Source organism: Mus caroli, unplaced genomic scaffold (assembly GCF_978045245.1).
Source record: "Mus caroli unplaced genomic scaffold, Mus_caroli_1 scaffold_4, whole genome shotgun sequence".
In the NCBI taxonomy this organism is placed as follows: domain Eukaryota; kingdom Metazoa; phylum Chordata; class Mammalia; order Rodentia; family Muridae; genus Mus; species Mus caroli.
In genome coordinates, this window is record NW_028227259.1 from 21,288,224 (window position 1) to 21,306,317 (window position 18,094).

An 18,094-nucleotide genomic window follows, 5' to 3' on the forward strand; every position below is an offset into this window, starting at 1 on the left:
TTCCCACAGACCGGTTCAGAAAATATTCTTAGTGACCCTGCTATCTCAACTAGGTACCACCTCTTAAAGTTCAGCACCTCCAATAGCACCAGCACAAAGGTCTCAACTGGGTACCACCTCTTAAAGTTCAGCACCTCCAATAGCACTAGCACAAAGGTCTCAACTAGGTACCACCTCTTAAAGTTCAGCACCTCCAATAGCACCAGCACAAAGATCAAGCCTTTAACATGTAGGTGTTTTGAATCCTAACTATAGCTGTTTCCATTAACATATTTAAAATATAAACTAGTCTTATAAATCATTGAAGAAATACATTGCAAGCTGAGAAGAAAGGGGAATGGCTGATCTGAGTAGTCCACAGGAGAAGACGGGAAGAATACTCATTATGCAGCACTAACCATGCTGCAGAGGATTTTCCTGTGCCATGGGATATCATGGCAAACAGAAGAATTAAGCAAATATTTGATTTGAAGACTCAGATTTTAAAAGAACAAATTTTAAAAGTAAATACATAATGTATCAGATAATGATAAGTTCCTTGGAGAATAGTTAAGCAGAACAGAAAGCCTGGGGTAGGCTGTGAAGTTCTCTAAGGTGTCATTTGAAAGGAAAAAAATGAAGAAAGAAAAGAAAGAAAGAAAAATGAAGAGAGAAAGGAAAGAGAGAGAGAGAGAGAGAGAGAGAGAGAGAGAGAGAGAGAGAGAGAGAGAGAGTTTTTAATAAGCAACAGCAAGTTCAAATACTCCAAGGCTGAATCTTGTATCTTCATCCGCATCATTAGAGTCAGCAGAGCAGAGTGAGTTGGGGAGAGAGCAATGGCCACTGAGCCAGGACAGCAAAGTTGTTCAGTTCTTCCTGCTTCTCTGGGGCTTCCACATTAACTATGAAGGAGATATGAAGCCTCATCATTTTTGAATAGCTTGGACGAGAGATAATACAGAAGGCAGAGAAGCTGTCAATGTTTAGTTTTACGGGGAGATCATACAAATCAGCTGAAGAATCAAAAGCAGAGAGTGAAGAGAGGAGTTTCAGGTAATCCCTGGGTTCAGGATTTTTGCTTTTTAGCTTGGGCAGATGAGTGATTTTCAGGTTTGGGAAGACTTTAAAAGACAGAATTGGTTTGAGAGATTTAAAAAAAAAATGTCAGAAATTCTTTAGTAGAGATGTTGTACTTTAGATATGCCCACAAAGCTGTTGAATGTGAGAGTTTGAAGCTAAGTATGAGGGGCAGGATTGGAGGAAGGCATGAAAAAATCCTTGGGCTATGGACAGTTTTAAAGCCCAGAATAAAAGATGATCTTTGCTTAATGGTGAATACCAGGAGAAAGGGAACACTGTTTAAGTCTGAGTCCAGCTGCAACAAAGTAAGCATGGAAGACTGTCATCTTCTGTAGCCAGGCATGGCCAATGGAAGACTGTCATCTTCTGTAGCCAGGCATGGCCAATGGAAGACTGTCATCTTCTGTAGCCAGGCATGGCCAATGGAAGACTGTCATCTTCTGTAGCCAGGCATGGCCAATGGAAGACTGTCATCTGTAGCCAGGCATGGCCAATGGAAGACTGTCATCTTCTGTAGTCAGGTTTGGCCAATGGAAGACTGTCATCTTCTATAGTCAGATATGGCCAATGGAAGACTGTCATCTTCTGTAGTCAGGAATGGCCAATGGAAGACTGTCATCCTCTGTAGCCAGGCATGGCCAATTAAAGACTGTCATCTTCTGTAGCCAGGTATGACCAATGTTTGCATTGTGTGATGGTTAGTATATTCTTGGGCCAGGGAGTGGCACCATTTGGAGGTGTGGCCTTGTTGGAATAGGTGTGACCTGGTTGGAATGGGTGTGTCACTGTGGGTGTGGGCATAAGATCCTTACCCTAGTTGCCTGGAAGTCAGTTTTCCACTAGCAGCCTTTGGGTGAAGACATAGAACTCTAAGCTCCTCCTGCACCATGCCTGCCTGGATGCTGCCATGTTCCCACCTTGATGGTAATGGACTGAACCTCTGAATCTGTAAGCCAGCCCCAATTAATTTTTTATAAGACTTGCCTTGGTTATGGTGTCTATTCATAGCAGTAAAACCCTAACTAAGACACATTGCTTCATCATTTGCTCCCTTGCTTTGTGTTCCCTTAGCCATTGTGCTTAAAATTTGTACTTCATGCTAAATCTACAAGCAAAGACTGATATCAAAAGGAAAATTTTAAACAAAGGGCTAATGTCCCAGGTCCATATAAAAATAAATAAATTTTAAAAAAGCAAATTCCCTAAAAGCATGGTTAATTCTTCAGTAGAGGCCTATGCATTCGAGCAAACATGAAGAAAATTATAGGCTCTAGTTTAGTACCATTTACCTATAAAGCATGTAGCTTTAGGAACTGGAGAGATGGTTCAGCATTTAAAAGCACTGATGCTCTTTCAGAGGATCCACATGTGGTTCCCAGCATCCAGAACAGATGGCTCACAACCACTGTTATTCCAGCTTTGGGGAGTCTGACACCCTCTTCTGCCTCCACAGGCAAATACACTCCTACATACAGACATATACATATGCACATAATTTAAAATAAAATAAGAGTTTTCAAATTTGCTTTGGCAAATAACTAAGAGATAAACATTTCCTTTAGTATCCAACCATGTGTAAAGATGAAGACAGAATGAAAAGTCTCATCAGTAGTTTCCTGGATAATGTGTATGTGGTACACACATTCTTCTCTGGTACCATATATTTTATTAGGCATACCTGGTTCCTATGAGACAGTTATATTAGATCAAGCAAACATCCTACAGATGCCATTGCTAAAGACTTGGAATATTTGATAAATGTATATCAAAATGGCATAGAACCCAGAAACAGACAAAAAATTTCAGAATTGACTGAAGTGGTTTTTCTGAAATAATGCTGGTGATTTGTAAATGTACACATTTGCCCCAAAAAGATATATAAGTTGATATCGAAAGCCTGGAAACATGCAGTTGACCCTACCAGTCAAATTCTAATTTGGTTAGAAACTCTGATTCTCGCAGAATCAGTCACAGATGAGGGCAAATGTTTACCTAGAAGAATACTATAATGTCAATTCTTGGAGGTGGACAGAAGTTTGGCACTACATAGTCAATATAAAATTGCCTAACTAACACTAGAATGTCATATGATAAAATAATATACAGTAGTTAAAAGCAGTATTACAGTGAGACCGAATGACTCATTTGTATTTGCGAATGCCTAGAATATAGCCTGGAATAAAAGAAGTCAAAATTTTACACACATGTCATGGTGGGAAAAGGTAAATGATTTTAAGTTTGTTAGATTTTCTAGTTCTGATTTCCCTATCCTTTAAGAATTTTATGCATGCATATTAAATCTGTTATGGTTTGTCCACCATGTATTCGTTAATTACGTTTGCATATGGAGCAGCTACAGAGAAGGCTAGAGTTTTTGCAAAGATGACACAAAGCAATTTTTAGGGTAGTGTTGTTTATTAGATGCTCTGCAGTGAGGGAAATATTCTACAGCGGTACTGACCAGAGCTACGGCTACCACCCCGTACCTATTGAATATGTACTGTGTAACTAGTTCAGCTGGGAAACGGATTTTTTTTCCTAGTGAACAAGAATAAAAAGTCCTACTGTTTTTCTTTTTTTTTAATATTTTTTATTACGTATTTTCCTCAATTACATTTCCAATGCTATCCCAAAAGTCCCCCATACCCTCCTCCCACTCCCCTACCCATCCATTCCCACTTTTTGGCCCTGGCTTTCCCCTGTACTGGGGCATATAAAGTTTGCACGACCAATGGGTCTCTCTTTCCACTAATGGCCGACTAGGCCATCTTCTGATGCATATGCAGTTAGAGACACGAGCTCCAGGGGGTACTGGTTAGTTCATAATGTTGTTCCACCTATAGAGTTGCAGATCCCTTTAGCTCCTTGGGTACTTTCTCTAGCTTCTCCATTGGGAGCCCTGTGATACATCCAATAGCTGACTGTGAGCATCCACTTCTGTGTTTGCTAGGCCCCGGCCTAGTCTCACAAGAGACAGCTATATCAGGCTCCTATCAGCAAAATCTTGCTAGTGTATGCAATGGTGTCAGCGTTTGAGGCTAATTATGGGATGGATCCCTGGATATGGCAGTCTCTAGATGTTTTTCAAGACAAGCATGGGATTGCATGCTTTTGGAAAGATGGGGTTTAGTGAACGGGCTTCTTTGTTTATGAAGAAGATGATTTTAACCTATTAGTTGACATTATGGAGCCATGCGGACAAAGAGGCTCCTGACCTGACATGGCATTTCTGTAGTGAACTAGCCTGGAGCAGAAAGAGTGAGCAGATATGGCTTTTATTTCCTAAGATTTGTTCGGTTTTTCCCTTTTAATTTATTCTTCTTGTTGGGGTTCAGGAGTCACCCCACAAACCACATGAACACCGATCTCAGTCAAACAGGGATAGTTTATTGAACACACACCTAAATGCTGATTGATTAGGGCAGCAGCTTCAGACTTGGGAGCTGAAAGATGCACATCTGTACATTATCCAGGGTGAGCTTATATAGGGAAAACACAAAATGAGCTCATTAGCAGATACAGAGTGCTGTAGGGTAGTCAGCCTTTTTAACCACATTTCTTTAGACATAACAGTTCAAGCTGACCCCTCTCCTGATTGGCCCTGAGTGAAGGCTGCAGCTGGAGAATTTTCCAAGGAGAGCAGTTCTTGAAATATGATAACAAACCTCTAGACATAGCAGGATATATGGTCAATTTGACCTCACTCTGAGCCTAATTATTTTTCTGTCTTATGGTCACAAAATTAATTCTTAATTTTTTAAGGCCTTAAGCAAAATGGTTATAGTTATTTCTAAGAAGTAATCTCAGGGAACCAGGTTAGTTAAATAGACTTCAACACTTCTCTCATATGCTACATCCTGACTGCAGTTTCCCCTCCCTCCTCTTCCGCAAGTCCCTCTACTTCCACCTCCCTCTTCTACCGGCCCACCTCAACTTCACTTCCCCTCAGAAAGGAGCAGGCTTTCCAGGGACATCCAACAAATATAGCACAGGAAGCTACAATAAGGCCAGGCACATTCATTTGTTACTTTTATGTGGTGTGTGTGTCTGCATGCGTTTATATGCACCAGGAACCTGTCCATGGAGGCAGGAAAAGGGCATCAGGGCCCCTGGAGTTGGAGTTACACACTGTTATTAGCTGCCACGTGGGAGTTGGGAACAGAACCTGAACCCTCTGCAAGAGCACTAATTGCCTGTGATCACTGGAACTGAACAGAAAAATAAACGTTTCCTCTCCTGGTACCTTGCACAACAGTGTGTGCTTTAAAAGCTATTTTCTTCAGGTCAAATTTAATATATTTAAGAGCTTTCAAAAGTACATGCTATCTTTTCTTTACTCGAAAAGAAAGGGACACAATTCTTAATTCTTCTTAACCAGGATTATTAGATTTTATAGCACTTTAGATAATATAACTATTATACTCTAATGAGAGAATAATGTTTTAGAAATAATGAAATTATGGCAGAACCATTTAGACATAATTATATAGCCAGAATAAAATTTTCAATTAGGCTTTCATTACATTGCAATTAACTCTGCATTTGAACACTAACATTAGTGTGGCTAGTTTTGCTTGTGTCTTGCTTTAAAAAAAAAATAGCATTTTTTTCCTCTTTGTTCACATTAGTCTAAAGAGACCTGGAAAATTAAATTAAAACATCAGTCATTTCTAAAACATGAACAAAATGTAAAAGAAAGCATGCCTCAAATTACTGTGTTGTATGAATTATCTGTTGCTGTGTGGCAAATTTATCTAAAACCTTATTGCTTAAAACACTTACAGTTGCATAGTTTGTGAAGATGAATAAACATATAACTTACTTTTCTCTCCATTATGCCAAAATATCTAACAAAATCTAATCCAAAAGAGGTTTATTTTGGCCTCAGTTTCAGACATTTTGGTCTTCTGTGGAGGAGAGGGCTTAGTGGAGCACGTGGTCCTCATAGCTCCCTAGTGGGCAGGAAGGTGAGACTATGAAAGAAAGAAGAAAGGAATAATACACCCTCGAGGACCCTCCCCTGTGACTTCCCAACTTTCAGTGTTCCGTAGTCTCTCAAAATATCACCACAAGCTGGAGAACAAAGTTCAAAGCACAAGTTGGTAAGGACATTTTATATTCAAGTGGCAGCAGTGAGGAGTCTAGCATAACGTAGTGGGGTGGTTCTCACTCAGGCCTTGCGGAGGTCTTTAGTCAAGCTGTCAGTACTACTGTCATCCATAGGTGGATCCTGAGCATTTCCAATGTGGCTGTTAGCAAGAAGATTCAGGTCCTTCGTACTACAGAAAACTTGATTTCAATGCATGGGCCTCGCCACCACACATGACCTAAATATTCTAAAGTGGAAAGGGAAAACCCTCAACAAAGAACTACAGGCAACCAAGGAATGCTGGGAGGACAAGAAATAGTCTTCCATGGCAAAATGCACACGGATTGCTTATCCAAGACCAAATGTTCAGACACTTTGGAAAATATATATATATGTAATGTTACATATATATGTATATATATATATGTAACATTACACAGACTGAACAGGCTATATATATATTCATTCTTCTAATCTTAGAAATATAATACTAGGATAGTCACAGGCAGACTTCAGAATGGAGTACTGGTTTAGATCCTCACTGCTACACACATATATGAATATATAAATATATATGAATGTATATATATGTATATGTATACACACACATATATATGTATATATATGAGTGTATATATACATATATATACCTTGAATTGTATGAATTCAATTCAAGTGTATATATATATATATATATATATATATATATATATATATATATATCTTGAATTGTATGAATTGTAGATGGCACTAGTCTATGGGCTGGAGGCCCAGGATAAATAGGAAAGAGAAAGCCATCTGAGTGTGGGTGTCCCCTTCTTTCTGCTTCCCAGTGTTCCCAGATGTGACCAAGCAGCCTCATGTCCCTGCAGCCACAGTTGGGAGGTGTTTCTGCTGCCATACCTTCTCCACCACAATAGATCTTCAAAACATGAGCCAAAACACATCTTCCTCCCCACATTACTTTGCTTTTTTGTCACACATTTGGTCATAGCACTGGGTAAAACACTGATTCAGTTGCTTGCTACCTTGGTGGATCAAACTTTACTAGATTATAGACAAGTGAACCAGGCCAAAGGTCTATTTTGAATCAGCATAGAACTTACATTCTGAAATTTGGAGTCTAACCTCAGATCTGAGCTATATCTGTTTGTTTCTTCCAGGTTCTCCTGAGGTCTCTTATACCAGAGTTATGATATTATCTGATTCATGTTACCCTATACATTCAGGAGATCAAGTCAAGCACAAAAGTGTGCTACCCTGTATATTCAAAGAGTTCTACAAGATTCTTCATAAATGAAAGCTCAATATAGCTGAGGTGTTTAAGAAAAGGGACAGAAAAAAAATGTGATAGTGGGCCCCCCGCATATCTGTGCTGCCAGACACAGATATCAGTGTGGAATAACTCTTATCCCTGTGCTTTCCCTGTTTGTCCCCCTGAGTGTCTCATATAATTCAGAAGCATCCACATTTTTAGCTGGGGCTTAAGGCTCTCCCTGACTTGTGTGGTACCTGATCAACATGCCATCGAGATGACTAATTGGATTCTCAAACCCATCATTTGTAGAGCAAGATATCATTGCCTTCAGAATCATAGCAAAGAGGGAAAGCAATGAAATAAGCACAAGATCCTGACACCAGAGGCAAGGGCAGCACAAAAGAATGGGAGCACAAACAGAAGAAGAAAGGGAGGCTACGATGGGGAAGAGAAAAGGGGGTATGAACAATACAATATCAAATGTAATCCTCCCAGGACCTTGTTTTTCTTACTTCATAAATTAATGTATTGAGACTTAGAAAGATTAAATAGATTGCCTAAAACTCTAAGGGTTTTCTTCTCACATGTATTTTCCAATATATATCATTTTTCTAATCTCAGAGGTATAATACTAGGATATACACAGGCAGATCTCAGAATGGAGTCCTGGTTTAGATCCTAACACGTCTCTAGTCATTGTGAATCATCTCAAGCATTTTGAGTTAAATCTGGGTTCTGTCTTCAGATATTTAGAGGGTCTGGAGACACTGTACACTGTTAATTGGACTATAGTGCACAGATGATGATGTGCATCTGTTGTGCTACACCTGGAGAGACAGAAAGATGATCCCCAAAACTCTCTGGCCCAGCCTAGACGAACGGGGAAGTTCCATGAGAGACTCTGACTCAAAGAGTAAGGTGGTGGAAGCCAAGTATGTAGCTGAATGCTTGTCTGGAATACATGAAGCCATGGGTTTGACCTCCAGTAACAAGAGAGAGAGAGAGAGACAGAGAGAGAGAGAGAGATACTGAACATCAACCTCTAGTGTTCATAAACATGTGCACATACACGCGCATAGCCCCACATTTCCACATGAATACATGTACAAAGATCCCTCAGGTGATTCATGAACATGTTGGATTTTGAAAAGCCCAGCTCTAACTTCCATTACCTCTGCTGGTAAATGTGAGCAGAGCAAACAGCTCACCTAGTGCCTGACAGTGCTGAGTGAAGCTCCTCTACATGTGCAATAGATTAACCTAGAAATGTCCAGGGAAGACCCCAGTGTTCTTGGGGTTCAAGACCCAGGTGAGGCTCTGGCCTTAAGCAGCCCTGGAATGCAATAGTGCCAATGAGAGACAGGTCTGGGGATAAATGTAGCCCTTTCTGCTCCTTTACTCTGTATAGGGGTAAACTGTTAAACCACTCTTTACTTCCTGTCTGGAGAAGCCCAATTCCATCCAGCCCAATGCTCTGGAGTCCCTGAAGGAAAGACAGAAATGTGCAGCATTATTTTGAATATGCCTTAACTAGCTCAATGGTTGGGCCATTTCTGAACCCATGCATGGCTAACACACTCCACTTTCTCCTGGTATTCACCATTAAGCAAAGATCATCTTTTGTTCTGGGCTTTAAAACTGTCCATAGCCCAAGGATTTTTCATGCCTTCCTCCAATCCTGCCCCTCACACTTAGCTTCAAACTCTCATATTCAACAGCTTTTGGGCATATCTAAAGTACAACATCTCTACTAAAGAATTTCTGACTTTTTTTTAATCTCTCAAACCAATTCTGTCCTTTAAAGTCTTCCCAAACCTGAAAATCATTCATCTGCCCAAGCTAAAAAGCAAAAGTCCCGAATGCAGGGATTACCTGAAACTCCTCTCTTCACTCTCTGCTTTTGATCCTTCAGCTGATTTGTATGATCTCCCCATAAAACTAAACATTGAGGGATAAGCTGATCAATTTATCTGTCCTGTCTGATTGTCTCTAATTTTTCTTTTCTGCATCCATGATCTTCAGGTCTTCCCCTGTCATATCTGATCCATGTCACTCTGGGGTCCAAAGCCTTTTCTTCTTTCCTATTAACATAAATACAGAGCCTCTCTCCCAAAATAACATGTCCTTGGTCCAGTAATGTGATATCATCAAAGATATAGATTGATTCAATTTAGTAGCAGAGAAATTTTAATATAACCACCAAATTCATAACCATATGCATTTTGATAATTAAAGCAATCCAAAGCAATTAAAATGATCTAAATAAATGTTATCTGTTGAGATAGAGCTTCCCAACCATCTCCTGCCTCAATCTAAGGGATTAAGGTTTAAGTTATTTATTCATCTGTATACTTAAATTCTCCCTTCTATGGAGATTAATATCTTTGTTGGTATATATGTCCCCTTTCTCTTTATATAACTTGAATTAATATAAGTTTCTACTACCTGTCTGAGATAAGGTAATTAAAACAATTTAAAGCAATTAAGGCAATCTAAACAAATGTTATCCATTGAAATAGTGTTCCCTCATTATCTCCTGCCCCAATCTACATGAGATCGAGGCCTAAGTTACTACTGTCTGTCCCCTCTCTCTTTATATAAGTTGAATTAATGTAAGTATCTACTATCTGTTTGAGATAAGATCTTTCTACTTATCTCTTGCTCCTGACCTACAATTTGATCAAAAGCCTCAATTTATTCATCCATGTATTTAACTTGAGTTAACTTCCCTTCTACTTACTGTATAAGCCTATTCCCAGGCTCTAAATCTGTCATACCAGGCTAAGGAATCCCAGATACCCCACGTAGACCACATTCAAAGATCCCAAATACTGTCCTGGCAAGACTTTTTCAATTTCCTTTTAATACATTTTTCTCATTCATTCTATTCTATCTCCATGCCTTTGATTCCTACATTTGATATCAAAGGCCTAGATTTCTTTATCCCATGTATACTTTAAAACACTCAAACAATTATCATTATACTCCCTTCTATCCTTAAAAACAATTAAATCAAATTTTATTCATCTCTATTCTTTATCTGGTTGTGAGAGGCATGCAGTTACCATTGTCTGCCTCTGCCTTTTGAGTAACCTGTCTCTTTGCCCAGCAGGAGCTCTTAACACCTCTAAGCACAAGCTCTTTGTACTAGTTCCAAACTGCAGGAAGAAATCTCCAAGTGGCTTGGGCAAAAACTATGGCCTACTAAGAAGCTAATTCTCCTCAACTCCTAATCTTAAATCTTGGTTCCTGAGTATTCCATTAGGGAATCTCCAATGAATTTTTACAAGTGAGCTCTTACTCCAGATTGGAACACTATCTGTAGCAGTGAATGGTTAAATGGCTCTTTACTTCCTGGCTGGGGAGGCCTGATTCCACGTGTACCCTCAACACTCTGGAGTCACCGAATGAAAGACTATGTGGAATGTGCAGCATTATTATTAATATGCCTTACTTAGCTCAATTGTTGGGCCACTCCTGAACCTCCACATGGCTAACCCACTCCCCTCCAATATTCCTGATTTCTAAAATCTATGCTTTATCTCTGCTACCCTAGACCCAATCAGCGGAGTGACTCCTGAGGCCACTTTTCCCTGATTCTTACATGGCTGGTTCTCTGACTTCCTCTTATGCTTGTATCCTCTTCCTTCCTTCTGCCCTGGCTAATCTCCATCTCCCTCTCCTGCATTTCTTCTCCAGGAATCCTCAAAGTCCCACCTCCATTCCCCTGCCCAGGCATTGGCCACTGGCTCGTTATTGACCAGTCAAAAAAAAAAAAAAAACAGCTGTTGTCAAGGACCTGCAGTGGACATGCTAATTCCCATCTAAACCCAAATCAAATCCCCAACAACTCTGTATTTACAAGTTTATTTTTATTCTCTCAACTGCTGGGCCATTGTAAGGAATCAATAGCGCTGTGTGTTTTGACATTGATTTTTATATGCAAGCTTAAATTGAAGACTGTATTTGGCTTATATGGAATTATTTTCTTTATATGATATTTATTTGTAACTGAATATAAAAGTAATGCATGTTTATTATGAACTAGTTAGAAAACACATACTGCTGATGCTAACATTGGCATATTTTTTACTAGTTTTATTGATAGCAAAAAATAAAATTTTACCAATAACTCTTTTTTAAACCTGTCTGAACATTATGTAACTTGAAGAAAATTAGACGAACCTCTATTGTTCTGATTCTAAAATTTAGCTACCCCTAACAGAGTGATTCTGTTCTAATTTTGTTCACTATTTAAATCATTCTTTCTGAGTCTTTGTTGTAGACAATTTCTTAGTATGGAATCCCCAGAGGAAAGGGTTGCTGAACCAAAGGATGTTTGATACCTTTCCTGTCAAACAGTATGTCAACTTCCAGCAAGACTTATGTTTGCCCATTTGTTATACTGGGTATCACTATTCATAGAAGTGGGGAAAATGTATAGAGTAAGGTAGCAGGCAGGTAGAGGCCACCAAACTCTCTCAAGAGCACTTCCTTGTGCTCAGTTGTCAGGAACTCTCAGAATCGCACTCTTTCATGTTTATTTCATCAAGTAGGAGTGACTGATGAAATCATTGACCAGTTTAACTGTCTGTGCTTCTCCCCTGGGTAGGGGTAGAAGGTAGACTCTCCTGCACCCTTTGTGATGGGGAGATGATCCTCCCTCCCTCTGTAGCCAGCTAGGGCCTCAGACACCAGCTGTCACGTTAACAAACAAGACACTTCTCAGGAAGTTCCAAGAATTTTAAGATGTATAAACCACAACACTGCCCCAAACCAAATGTTCAGATGAACACCTCCTCAAAAGGTTATATATACAGCTGTTGGCTGTCCTGGCCTTTTGGATCTTCAGTTTTCTGGGAAAAACAATCAACTGATTAATGGAAAATACTAATAAACAGGACTTTATACTTCTTACTTTATAAGCAAGGACAGGAAGCTGCTGAGACTGTGGAAGGCTAAGGCTTTGTACCCAAGTATTTCAGACTAGAAAGTTTACATTGTCTGTTGGCTGAGGTCCACATGGATGAAATAAGGTGACAGGAGGAGTGGAGGTTCCAGAGGAAGATTGCCGCCTACACAAGAGACCTATGGGCAATAAATTTCCTAAATATAGAATACACCTAGCTTAATAAACAGGACAACTGAACAAGGACAGACAATAAGCCTTAGGGACTCTGGGAACTCAGCGAAACACCAACACAAGAGTAATGACTGTGGGAGGGTGGAGGCGGGCCCAAGTCCAGCCCAGACACTCCACGTGTATGCCTTCTGCCTGCTGCGTTGAATTCTGAATTTGAAATCTTCCATTTGCAAACCAGGCTTGGTCACTACTTATATGAAAGTTTTGAGAATTAAATAAGGATACATAAGCTGTTGAGAGCCAGTGTTTACTGTGTACTGGGTAAGGTTGGCATTCATAGATGTTTATCACAGTTCACCTGGAAATGAGAGTTTGGGCAATGGGTGCAGTTAGCTAAGTGGGCGGAGAGGAAGTGTTGACTTAGGGAAGATATAAAGTCCTCGCCTAATAATCCCTAAAGCAAAGGACCACTCCCTGCAATAACTGCAAAATTTCAAGGCCATGCTAGGAAAAGAATGGTTAAGAGGACTTGGTAGTTCTGAGGTTACTAGTGCACCTAGCACTAGTGGTTCTCAGCGTGTGGATAATGAGCCTTTGGGGTTGCATATCAGATATCCTGCATATGTGATATTTACCTTGCAATTCATGACAATAGCAAAGCTACAGTTACTAAGTTACAACGAAATAATTTTATGCTTTGGGGTCACCATAACATGAGGGCATTAAAGGGTATTAAACATGAGGGTATTAAAGGGCATAGCATTAGGAAGGTTGAGAACCACTGTCCTGAACAGTCCTAAACAGAGTGTGTAGCAGTTTATATTTGAGTAGTTTTATAAACAAGTAGATAAAAAGTGTCAAGCTGTGTCCACCTATTTGGGCCACTATCACAAAGCAAATCACCTCTGGCTAGGTGGCTTATAAACATAGAATTTATTTCTCCCACTTCTCCGGGATGAGACGTTCAGAAACTAAGCACCAGCAGATTGTGTGTTTGCAGATGACTTTGGTTGCTGTATGGCAGTCTTCCAATATGGTTCTTCTATGGTGGAAGGGTGAAGGAGCTCTGTAAAGTGATTTTTATTAGGACGTGAATTCCACTCAAGAGGGAATTCCAGTCTTTGTGACCCAATTTCATCTACTAACTTCTATTACTTTAGGGGATAGACTCTTAACAAATGAACTCACAGGGAGCACAGACATTCAGTGAATAGCACATAGCCTCTCACCAAAGATTGAAAAACGGACATTAGCAGCCAATGACGGGGAGATTTCAGAGCAAAGAGTGGCTAAACAGTATGAGAGTCTAATCTCTGTGTGTAAGTCCTATGAACAGTGTGAGAGGCCAATCTGTGTGAGTTCTATGAACAGTGTGAGAGGCCAATCTGTGTGTGTAAGTCCTATAAACAGTGTGAGAGGCCAATCTGTGTGTGTAAGTCCTATGAACAGTGTGAGAGGCCAATCTGTGTGACTCCTATGATATAGTCAAGCCAGCAGATGTACAAAGGAGTATCATATAATCAGTGTGTCACAAACATCCATAAAAAGGAGCTGAACAATATGCTGCCTGGGTGTGTTAATAGCATAGGATTTAAAATAAATAAAAGACAAACTGCTGTTTCCTGCCAGCAGGAGTATGGCAGCCTTCTTACAAGTACACAATAAAACAGAAAACAAATCGACTGTAAATCAGGTCAAGACAGTAAGTATGATAATTCATTTGACTTTTCAAAAATAAAAATAACAGTAAGGACTGGGACAATTGTACCACATTTGATTTCTGAGCCTTAGAGAGTGTGGAGCAAAGTGTTCATTTGATCTTTTCATCTAACCTGTCTTCAGTGTTGAGCTTTACCCTACTTCTGATACAATATTTGTTCTTAAATATAAGGGAAAATGCCAGTTTGACACATCATGAACTATGAAGAGAACACCCAATCAATGGATTAGCATCAGCATCTTGTAGCAAGGAGGCATCAATGTTTTCCAAAACTCTGTTTTGTCCTTTATGACTTTCTGTTTAAGTTCTCACCTTTTCTATGGTGGCATTACTCCATTTAAGTTCCTACAGTTACGATGGCCATCTTAGGGGTTTCTTACTCCCACCATGGTATTTTTTTTTTTTTGGTTTGTGGGTTTTTTTTTTTTAACATAACATCTATATTGACTCTGAGAATTTCCCATCATGCATCTCGATAATACTCATTCCCTAGTCCTTCGTGTCTGACCCACACTTGTGACCCCACAAATGAAAAAGTAAAAATAAAAGTAAGAATTTTTTAACTCTAATGTGTGATCCATGTATTCACTGGAGCACGGCCAAACTTTTAATGGCCTGCAGGTTCAATCGAGCTGTGAGTCCTTCCCCTCCCACACTGTGGCCAAAGGCCATCCACTGTGAAAAGATATACTTCAGCATACATATAAGATAGGGGGAGGGGATCATCCTCTGGACTGTGCACTGAAACTGTGTGGGTGTCTGGGGGCCATGTTGCCTCTGGGGACCATGCTGATCTGAGTGGCCTGCACTGCCACCTGAGGCCATCTGAGCTGCTGCCAGAAACCGCCTGGATCCCTGTGATCTGTTCTTCAACTGACTTGCAGAATAAGGAGGCTGCTTTTACTGTACTATCAATGACTGCAGATGCACAGTTGAGACGGATGGACATGGATGGAAGGCTTCTAAAAAGCATGGTGGTTTTAAAGTGCTTGAGAAGAGCACAATTAGCCTAAGTCTCAGATCCCCTCCTTGATCCTGGTCCAATAGAACACGATGTCATTCGTTCTCACCCCTAGGCAGAGTCTCAGTGTGGAGCAGCATCCCATGAATCTTTTACCTGGGTTTTTGTTCTATTATTATAAATTTTCTTTTACCATACTTTCAAATTGAAAATTTTAAATGTACAGAATAAAACTCTGTCATTCGGGAATGAGAAAAGGATAGCTTCCACTTTCTTGTCTTCCATGCCTTCTTATCAGAACAGAAACAGTTCATCAGCCTGCCTAAAGGCTGCCCCACACTTGTGCTTCTGCAGCTGGGGAATCTCAGCATGCTCTGGGATTCTTAACCACCTCAGGCAATGAAAGACAAAACGGGCACATTGGACTTTATACAATTAGAAACTTATATTCATCAAACAGTGTGATCAACAAACTAAAAGCAATCATGGAATGGAAGAAAAATATAAAACCTTCATAAAGATGTTTACGGACATTGTATTCCTAATCACCCCAAACTAGTAGATCTACTATAGTCTACACAGAAAACTTGATGTTAATCAACACCAAAAAGAAATGAGCTCTCAAACCAAGAAAAGGTCTGGAGAGAATTTAAGTGCTTATCATTATAGGACAAGGAACTTATAACTAGAATATCTAGATAATTCCTATAATTCAGCAAAAAAATGATCTTTTTAAGTTGAAAATTTTAATAGACATTTCTTCAAATACAGACAATTTACCAATCTACACATGAGAAAATAATATTACTAGCCATTAAGAAAATGCAAACCAAAATTATAAGACACCACTTATAAAGAAATAAATGAGCAAAATGTGATAGTTATATTCAATGAAATATTATTTAGCTTCAAAACGTTAAAAATAAAACCTCTGATTTATGCTGAAATATGGATGAACTATAAGTTAGTTATTTTCCTGTTGTGCTGACCAAGTCTTGGCAAGAAACAGGTTAAGAGAAGAAATACTATTGAGGGAATAGAATCCACGTTGGCAGGGAAACCATGGTGTTGAGAGTGTGAAGCCGGCTGAAACCCTGAGCTCTCAGTTTGGAGTCAGAGAAAAGTTAAGCCTTGCACCCCTCAGGCTTTCTCCCCTTGCTCAGTCTGGACTATCCGCCCATGGGACAGTTCTACCCACATTTACGCTGGGCCTCTCCTCCAAGAGGGAGTTAATCCTCTCTGGAAATGTCATCCCAAACACACACACACACACACAAGTGTATCTCCCCAGCGACTCTAAATCCAGTCATGCTGACACTGAAAATTAACCATAACCCTAAAGGTTTTCTGCTGAATAAACTAAGTCAGTCACAAAAGGGCAAATGCCACAGTATACTATTAATGAGGTTCCTAGAGTGAGCAGATTTGTAGAAGCAGAAATTAAACAGTAGTTGCCTAGAGCTGGGAGAAAGGCAAACAGGGGTAGTGCATAATGGGCATGAAGTTTTAGTTGAGGGTCATTAGAACATTCTGGGGGGTGAATGGTGGAGGTGGTTGCACACTACTGTGAGTTTCTTAGTGCTATAGAGCTCTCTACATTTAAACTAACTTAAAAGGTGTATTTTAGCTATATGCATTTTATCATAAAAATAACCCTCTAAGGGCAGTTTTCCTCACTTGCTGAATTTCCCAGCTGCTTTCAACTCCACCATAGCCCTTACAGAAGAAAATTTAGTTTCATATCATGGGTGCCAGCCCCTGGTTCCCACACTGTCATCACTAGGAGAGTCTAGAGACTAGTGTCACCTCAGGGAGCTCTGTCTGCACTGCCTTCGGCATTATATCTGTCTTCTTTCTTAGGATTATTGTTCCCAAAGAAGTTGCCATAACCCCCCCCCCCCGCCCCCAGCTTCAGCGATGCATACTCTAGGGTCAGCTGCCTTCTCTATTCATTCTGCGAGTAGGAGTCTCCCTGACAGGCTCTCCTGCAGTGGCACCCCCTGGTGGAAAACCAGCCAGTCATCATGTAGGCACCTCCCACCTGGGAGAACCATCCAGGCTCTACAGGGCATACAAATACACTAAGCCTTGAGGCTTTCTTAGTCAACATACCATACAACCATTTCATTTTTTCCTTCACTTCCTCATTTTGTCTCAGGGATAGCCAGCTACCAGGGAATTTATCCCACCCATTTTAGAAGGAGAGGGGCTTTCCTCTTAGCCTACCTGAGTTTCATACCGTCCAGCTATCTAACTAACAAGGACATATTGACCAAGCTCCTTGGTTCATGGGGAACAAGAACAAGACTTCATTTTTCTTCATACATAAACCCTGGGTCTCTCTTTCTCTTGAATCTACCACTAGCAGGAAAGTCCCTCCGCTCCTTGCCCAGATGCAGAAAATAGGTGATGTCCTATAGGACATGCCCTGTAAGCGTGATCACATCATCTGTACACTGTTAAGTAAATGAATAAAAAAGTTGGAACTATCTGAAGTGCTTGTATGTTAATATGACTTGCAAACGTGATCTGGGTTGGGTCACGTGGTATATTTGATTGCATTTCCCTCTCTACAGGTGACTCAAGTATTTTTAGCACTGTGGTTAATGGATTCATTTTTCTCTTGTTCCGTTTGTTGTTTAAATTCATGCTGCAGTCTCGTTTGCAGTGTTGATTTTCTGGTTGTAGTTGCCTCTTTGACTTACATTATTCAATATTATCCAGTGTCCTTCATCTTTTCTGAGAATCAACATAGTCTGTTTCATCTAATCCCTTTTCCTGGAGCCCTTCATCGCAGGCATGTTGTCCCCATTTGCCTCCTGCTGCTTACTCTGTAAGTTGGCATCCACAAGCTATTCTCCCCAGGAGCAGTCGCTGCTTCACATCTGTGCCCCTCTTTGTCTGCATCTTCTTAAGTGAGTCCT

The 18,094-nt window shown here is 40.1% G+C and overlaps 1 protein-coding gene across 3 annotated transcripts in view; it reads left to right on the forward strand.

Moving 5' to 3' along the window:
• Lhfpl3 (LHFPL tetraspan subfamily member 3) overlaps nt 1-18,094 on the forward strand; it is a 549,054-nt gene that overhangs the window by 333,933 nt on the left and 197,027 nt on the right. The window lies entirely within an intron of this gene.